The sequence below is a fragment of the Gopherus flavomarginatus genome, chromosome 9, assembly GCF_025201925.1.
Source record: "Gopherus flavomarginatus isolate rGopFla2 chromosome 9, rGopFla2.mat.asm, whole genome shotgun sequence".
NCBI classification, from domain to species: domain Eukaryota; kingdom Metazoa; phylum Chordata; order Testudines; family Testudinidae; genus Gopherus; species Gopherus flavomarginatus.
In genome coordinates this window covers 40860866-40868542 of record NC_066625.1, presented here as the reverse complement: position 1 = coordinate 40868542, position 7677 = coordinate 40860866, and positions in this window count along the sequence as shown.

Genomic DNA, 7677 nt, shown 5'->3' with positions numbered 1-7677 from the left:
GGACCTTCTCAGGCTCAGATCGGTGTGGCAGCCCACTGTGGAGACAGCATGCCAAGGTGTGGCGGGACACCCAGCACAGTGAGGCGGTGGCCGGCAGGAGGAGGGCACTCAGCCTTCAGTGCACATGGCTGCTGCTATTGGTTAACTCAACACACAGGAGGAGCAGAGATGTCCCAGGGTACAAGGCAGTGGCAGTGCTGACTCAGATTCAGGGGGAAGGATCAAGGTCAGGTTGGGTGGACTTGGGTCTGGTTTGGATCTGGATCAGGCCTATAAATTAGGCCCAAGCAGCCCAGTAACTTCTATTGGGTAAATTGGCAACTTGTAACCTTGCAAGTATCCCTTCAAAGACCAGGGCTTTCCAGCCCCCCAATCCCGTTTCTTCCGTCTGTTTGGGCAGCTGTCCTTCAACCTCAGGGCACCACTGGGATCCTGTGCTGTTTGCACTGGGTTCCCAGTAAGATGCAGCAGCTTTTCTGGCTGTGCAGCCTTCTCCTAGCTGGCACAAAACCCTAGCCAAGCTCCCTGCTGTAGTGCCTGGGAAAGGAGGGGGCTGGTAGCTCCACCTACAGAGATCTGCCAATGCACTCTCATACAGAATACTGGTGCCCCTGGATCATAGAAGATTAGGGTTGGAAGGTCATCTAATCCAATCCCTTGCTCAAAGCAGGACCAATGCCAACTCACCAACTAAATCATCCCAGCCAGGGCTTTGTCAAGCTGGGCCTTAAAAACCTCTAAGGATGGAGATTCCACCACCTCCCTAGGTAACCCATTCCAGTGCTACACCACCCTCTTAGTGAAATAGTTTTTCCTAATATCCAACCTAGACCTCCCCCACTGCAACCTGAGACCATTGCCTTGTTCTGTCATCTGCCACCACTGAGAACAGCCTAGCTCCAGCCTCTTTGGAACCACCCTTCAGGTAGTTGAAGGCTGCTACCAAATCCCCCCGACACTCGTCTCTTCTGCAGACTAAATAACCCCAGTTCCCTCAGCCTCTCCTCATAAGTCATGTGCCCCAGCCCCCTAATCATTTTCGTTGCTCTCCACTAGACTCTCTCAAATTTTTCATATAGTCTGGTCTTGTGCAGCACTCCTCCCCTACTGTTCTTCCAGGATTGGGCCCCTATAGCTCTGCCAGTGCACCTGAGTCCTGCCCAGTGGCCTGCTCTTGCTACTGTGGTTCAGAGCCTCTGCTGAACTACAGCAATGCTCCTGATAGGCCCTGGGACCAAGCACTGGATGCACCAATCCTGCCCCCTGCCAAACTAGTCTACATACAGGCTTTGTTCTGCCTCAGCTTCCCCTCCTCCAGCTCTGCTACTATTTCTCAGTCACGGCCTGCCCTCCAACACCCACTGCTAGGGCTGCCCCCAGAGCCCATGGTAGGCAATGGAAAGACTCTGGTTGACTTCAGTGGGCTCTGGCTCAGGCAATTAGTCCAATGCCAGGACTCTCAGACCATTCCATCAGTTCTGATCATACTTGTTGGGGCCCATTTTGACTAGAGAGAATCCTAGTTCCCTAGGGCAGCACTAGTATGCTGGGAGGGTGGGGGGAACCTCGGTACATAAAATCATGGCGCTGCCTAATGCCCACTCACATTTGGCTGGGAATCTTAATGAATGTTGTCATGGTATAATCCCCCACTCTGAACCTTAGCGTCCAAAAGATGGGGTACCAGCATGAATTCCTCTAAGCTCAGTTACCAGCTTAGTACTTGTAGCGCTGCCACCAACCAGGAATTCCAGTGCTTGGTACACTCTGGTCCCCCCAAAACCTTGCCCGGGGTCCCCCAAGACCCAGACTCTCTGGATCTTAACACAAGGAAAGTAAACCCTTTCCCTCACCATTGCCTCTCCCAGGCTTCCCCTCCCTGGGTTACCCTGGAAGATCACTGTGATTCAAACTCCTTGAATCTTAAAACAGAGAGGAAAATTCACCTTCCCCCCTCCTTCTCTCTGCCCCTCTCAGACTCTCTCTGAGAGAGAAAGTAATCCTAACACCGAGAGAAATTAACCTTTCTCTCCCCCTTCCCTCCTTTCTCCCCACCAATTCCCTGGTGGATCCAGACTCAGTCCCTTGGGGTCTCACTAGAATAAAAAAAACAATCAGGTTCTTAAACAAGAAAAACTTTATATTAAAGAAAGAAAAAACAATAAAAATTATCTTTGTAAATTTAAGATGGAATATGTTACAGGGTCTTTCAGCTATAGACACTGGGAATACCCTCCCCGCCTAAGTATACAAGTACAAATTAAAATCCTTTCAGCAAAATACACATTTGAACCCCTTCCAGCCAAATACACATTTGCAAATAAAGAAAACAAACATAAGCCTAACTCACCTTATCTACCTAGTACTCACTATTCTGGACATATAAGAGACTGTATCAAAGAGATTGAAGAGAAACCTGGTTGCACATCTGGTCCCTCTGAGCCCCCAGAGTGAACCACCACCAAATTCTAATAGCACAGCACAAAAACTTCCCTCCCTCAAGATTTGAAAGTATCCTGTCCCCTGATTGGTCCTCTGGTCAGGTGACAGCCAGGCTCACTGAACTTGTTAACCCTTTACAGTCAAAAGAGACATGAAATACTCCTGTTCTATTAACCCTTAACTAACTGTTTATGACACATGTCAAAGCTGATTCTGATCTGCCCATGTCACGTTAATATCCAGCCTGCTACAGCTGCTTTATTGAGAGTCACCCACGGTCATTTAAGGGGTTGAGGGGAAGCCAAGAGCACCCTGCAGAGCTTCCACTTTCCGCAGCCATTCCAACCCCACTGCTCTGCTCTCTTTGCCTTGCTGTTTCACATGCCATGGGGAGAGCAGATGGCAGGTTCTCTGGTGCTTCGCTGTACCAACAAAATAAACAGACTGGGCAGAAGCACTGTAACTGCAATGCAGCAGGGCTGCCCAGTGATCTGCAGCATGTTCCAAGTGATATGCCAAGCACCTGCGCCCTGCAGGAGACATGCCTCAGAAGTGACAGGGATGGACAGGTGATGCTGCTGGAGTGACTCAGGATGCTGGAAAGCCACTAGAGCCCCAGCCAGGTGGCATGTCGGATCAATCCTGCCAAATGGGCTTGGTCACCTTCTCCTGGCATCCATCCCGCAAGGTGCTTGGGTGGCTTAATGGGAGGCCTGAGAGCGCTGAAGTCAGTAGGGGGTAAGGCTTGTCTAAGCCTGAGTCTTCACATGCAGGGATTGAACCCATGAGCTGTGCGTTGAAAGGGTGCGAGCCTCCACCCTCTGAGCAAAAGAGCCAGCTATGGTAGGGCAGGGGCAGACTTATAAACATATATAGATGGTCTGGCCACTAGAGTGGGATAACAAGCCACAATGCATTCGTCAGGGGCACATTTGCATCACCCTCATCTGAGATACATGCTGTACCTGCCTCTTTCTTCCTTTTTCCCTCCCTAACCAAACAGATTGTCCCCAGCTTAGGCTCAGGGCCGGCTCTGCTGTTTTTGCCACTCCAAGCAGCGTGCCAAATTGCCGCCGTGAGCAGCTGAAGACAGAAGCTGCCGCTGAATTGCTGCCACTGCAGGAACACGCATGCTGCCCTAGCGGCAACTGCCCCTGCTGTCCACTGTGGCAACTCGGCGCACTGCTTTGGGCCAGGGCGGGTGCAAGGATGTTTCGTGCCCTAGGCGAAACTTCCACCTTGCACCCCACCACCGAGCCCTGTGCCAGCTCTCTGCCCCTCCCCGGCGCTCCCCCTGCGGCAGCTCCCCCTGGCCTGGGGAGCCGTGCAGCAGCTCCCCACCCCAGCTCACCTCTGCTCCGCCTCCTCCCCGAGCACTCCGTTGCCGCTCCACTTCTCCCGCCTCCCAGGCTTGCGGCACCAATCAGCTGTTTGGCACCGCAAGCCTGGGAGGGAGAGAAACAAAGCGGGGCGGCATGCCCAGAGGAGGAGGCGGAGCAGAGGTGATCTGAGGCAGGAAGCGGTTCCCCTGCATGCCGCGCCCCCTCTTACTTGCTGCAGGAAGCCCTCCCTGTGCCCCCCTGCCCCAGGTCCCTCCACCTAAATGCCGATGATGACCAGGGCAGATGAAGATCTGGTCGCCGCAATCGCTGCCGAAGGACCCAAAATTCCGCCCCACAAATGCTAGCACCCTAGGCAACTACCTAGGTCACCTAATGGGTTGCACCAGCCCTGCTTGGGGCCACAAAAACACACGGACTGCCACCCCTTGCAGATTGCCACCCCAAGCACCTGCTTGGAATGCTGGTGCCTGGAGCCGGCCCTGTTTAGGCTCTGCTTTCTTTATGCTTCACCTCTTCTCTTCCCACATCCTCTCATCCCTCTGAGCTCTGGCTGCCTGGGTTGTTCACAGCTATGCACTGAACATTGTACAGACAAGGTGTGCCCTGAAGTGCTGATGAGCTAGATCATTACCCCATTAGGAACTGAGGCATACTGACTTCTCCAGGATCCCAGAGGATGACTTGAGCACAGTTCTGCACAGGGCTTAACCACAAGACCATCCTTCACCTCCTAATAAAGCAGTGGTGGAAATCAAACCACCAACCACTAGCATGGGAGGGGTAATCCCTCTGGCCACCATCTCCTGGTTGTCTCTATGCCTTTCTCTTCATACTGCTCCTCTCTACATCTCCAGGCAGACAGCCTGTGCCAGAGAAGGCCACCCATCTGGTATATTGTTGCTGCTAACTATCTTTTAATGCTTCTCAGCTTCACGGGGCATGTATTGAGATCCAAGCAGCTTTTGAGTCAATAGGTCAGTATTTTGGTTTGCACTGGAAGGTGTTCCAAATGTTCTGCTGAATCTGGTGTGCAATCATCACAACAGTATTGGTGCAAGAGTGCATGTTGGTTCATGGCTTTTGCCATGTTTCTTAGGTGTGCAGCAGGGATTCATTTTCACCCTAGAACTATTCTGTCAAGCTATCGACTGGATATTAGCACTTGCCACTCCACACACTGGAATCAAGATTGGTCAAAAAATGTTCACCAACCATCGACAATGCTGCCCTGCTTGTGGAGAAGTCAGAGAATTTCAGCCCTGCCGTCCAAAGTCTCCGAGACATCACCCACACTTGGGTTGAACATTTAATGGCAGAACACCAAGATCCAGAAGCTTGGAGTTGGGCCACCAGAACCCCAGTGCAGGTGGGTAGTGACTACCATGGAGAATATTGATGAATTCATCTAGGCTGCAAGCAGAATTCAAACATTCACAGAAAACTGAACATTCTTTGATGAGGAGGTCTTGCCACCTCCTGCATGATGTCCATGTCTCACCTATAGACATAAAAATGTCTTTCTTTGAGACCAAGCTGAGGATCTATCAAACATGTGTACTGCCTGTATTGCTAGATGGATCAGAAGCTTGGACCCTTTCACAGGCAAACTTGGAGTGGCTAGAGTCATTCTAGGTTCGCAGTCAGTGCCAAATCCTGAAAATAAAGTAGTTTGACTTTGTGCTCAATGTCACAGTCTCGCAGAGATCTGGCCTTCCTTCCATTGCTCGCTGTATTCAGAAGTGGAGCTGTGTGCTCTTTGGCCATGTTGCGATGATGGACAAAAACACCCCAGTACACCGTGCTCTCAGATTCTCCACGGACATACAAAGGGATGCACGCCTTGTCCTACCAGGTGCCACCCACAGGGCCACCACAAAGATTTGTGGATTAATAAGAGTGAACCTATTCCCTACATGATGCAAGTTCAATGCCATCAACCATGGTACTTGTGGCTGCCACAACAGTCCTTAGCAGACAGTGATTATTAAAGACAAATGTTGCAGGAGCGCAGGCTGCTATTATGGTGAAGGAAAGCAAGATACTTTGTTTAAAAACAGAGAGAGGCACTTCAATTGCACCCCAGGTCTGGGGGCTTTTGTCATTCCCCATGAAGACAAGCCAGCTGTAAAACAAAGTGAGAGTTTTAGATAAAGAAAATCCAACACAGCCAGTGTTGCAAACGCTCAGGTTGGCAGGTGGAGCAGAAAATCTGCTGATAGCCTATTCAGAGCCCCTAATATGTTCCAGAGGTGTCCAGTGAATATTAACACAGAGCTGCATTTTATCACTCTAGACATTTTTGCTGACACTGGGCTGTTTATTTTGCAACAGATACTCCCTGGGTGGGAATTGGGAAGCTGAGCTAATACAGCCTGAAACACTTCATTTGGGAGATAAGAAGAGCCAGTGAAGAGAGAAAAAGTTGGAAGGACCTCAGACAGGAGAAGCTTTCTGTGATAGGGTGTCTGCCCCACAGTGGCCTATAAGGGGTTAATGGAGCCCTAGGAAGACTGTGTAGAAAGCAGCTAATAGAAGAGGGGCTGCAAGAAGCAGTTAATCAGGGCCCAGCAGGCCCATAGAAGAAGAGCTGCAGGGCAAAGCAGGTTCAGTTGCTCCCTGGAGCGCAAGGAGGGAAGACTGACTGCCTTGTAAGTGGAAGAAAGCCTCCTTAGGAGATGGCAGGATAGAAGAGGGCTGCCCAGAAACCAGGCTAGGTCAGGGACTGCCCCAAGGGATGTGGCAGTGATGACCATGGACCAGGCATGGAGCCATCTCCCACACTCACACCGAACATACAAAAGGGATTGCTCCAGGTAGGGCTGAGCTGCAGCTCTAAGATTGCTCCCGCTTGCACCAGGGGCTGAACTGGACTCAGAGGGGCCCTAGGAGTGGGAAGGCATATTGCCCTGAGTACCTGAGCCAGCTTGGCCAGACCAGAGGAATGTGCCCATTGATGCCAGCAGAGTTACTCCAGAATGACCTGGGTGCTGATAAGATCAGAATCTGGCCCCTCGTCCAATGAGATTGCATGGGCAAGTTCTAGAGAACTGACTGGTAGGGCTCACCTGTCTCCAGACTTTGGGAACCAGCCTATGGAATGCAGGAGAGAAGCCTGTGCTGCTATGGAGTGCTACAGAAGGGATCAGACTCTCGAGTAACCTCTCTAGGTTTAGAGAGTCATTTCTATAGGTTGGTTTCTTCCCTATTAAATTCTATTGGACATTGTAGTGTGGCAAAGTGGCCTCTCACTGAGCCAGAGGGCGAGGGACCACTCTGTGAACCCTGGTGGGTAAAGCCAGGCCATGCTTGTCCCTCCCCTGGAAGTCAGAGAGCTTAGCAGGAAGTATAAAGGGTGGGTCCTGGGGCTCAGTTGAGCTGCAGCTGCTGAAGGAGACAGACGCCTCCTGCTTGCTCCCGAGCTGAGAGTCTGCAGCGGATCCCCACTGAGCTGAAGACTGGCCAGAGCTGCTGGAGCCACCTGCTGACCCAGGCACCAAGGAACTGCTGGGACTGCCACTGGCCTTCTACCCAGACAAATCAGAGGACCCCCTATGGATCGAGGTACCCCCTGAGAGGAGGAGAGGAAGTGGCCCAGGAACAGCCGACAGTATGGCTCCATTGCTACTAGAGACCCCGTCAGCATGTTGCAGTTGGATTCCCCATTGACCCAGTGGCAGAAACTCTGCCACTGTTAGGGCCCTGGGCTGGGAGGCAGTGGAGTTGGGTGGTCCTGTGTCCTCCTACCCCTGCCACCTCACCCCTGGGGTGGCAGTTTCCCCTCTCTAGGCCAAGGAGCTTGTGATTGTCAGCCATCTAGCTAGGATGTTGCCAGAGCTAGGATGCCTGATTTTCTTGCTGCTCAACCCTGAATACAGGCTCAAGCCATAGACTC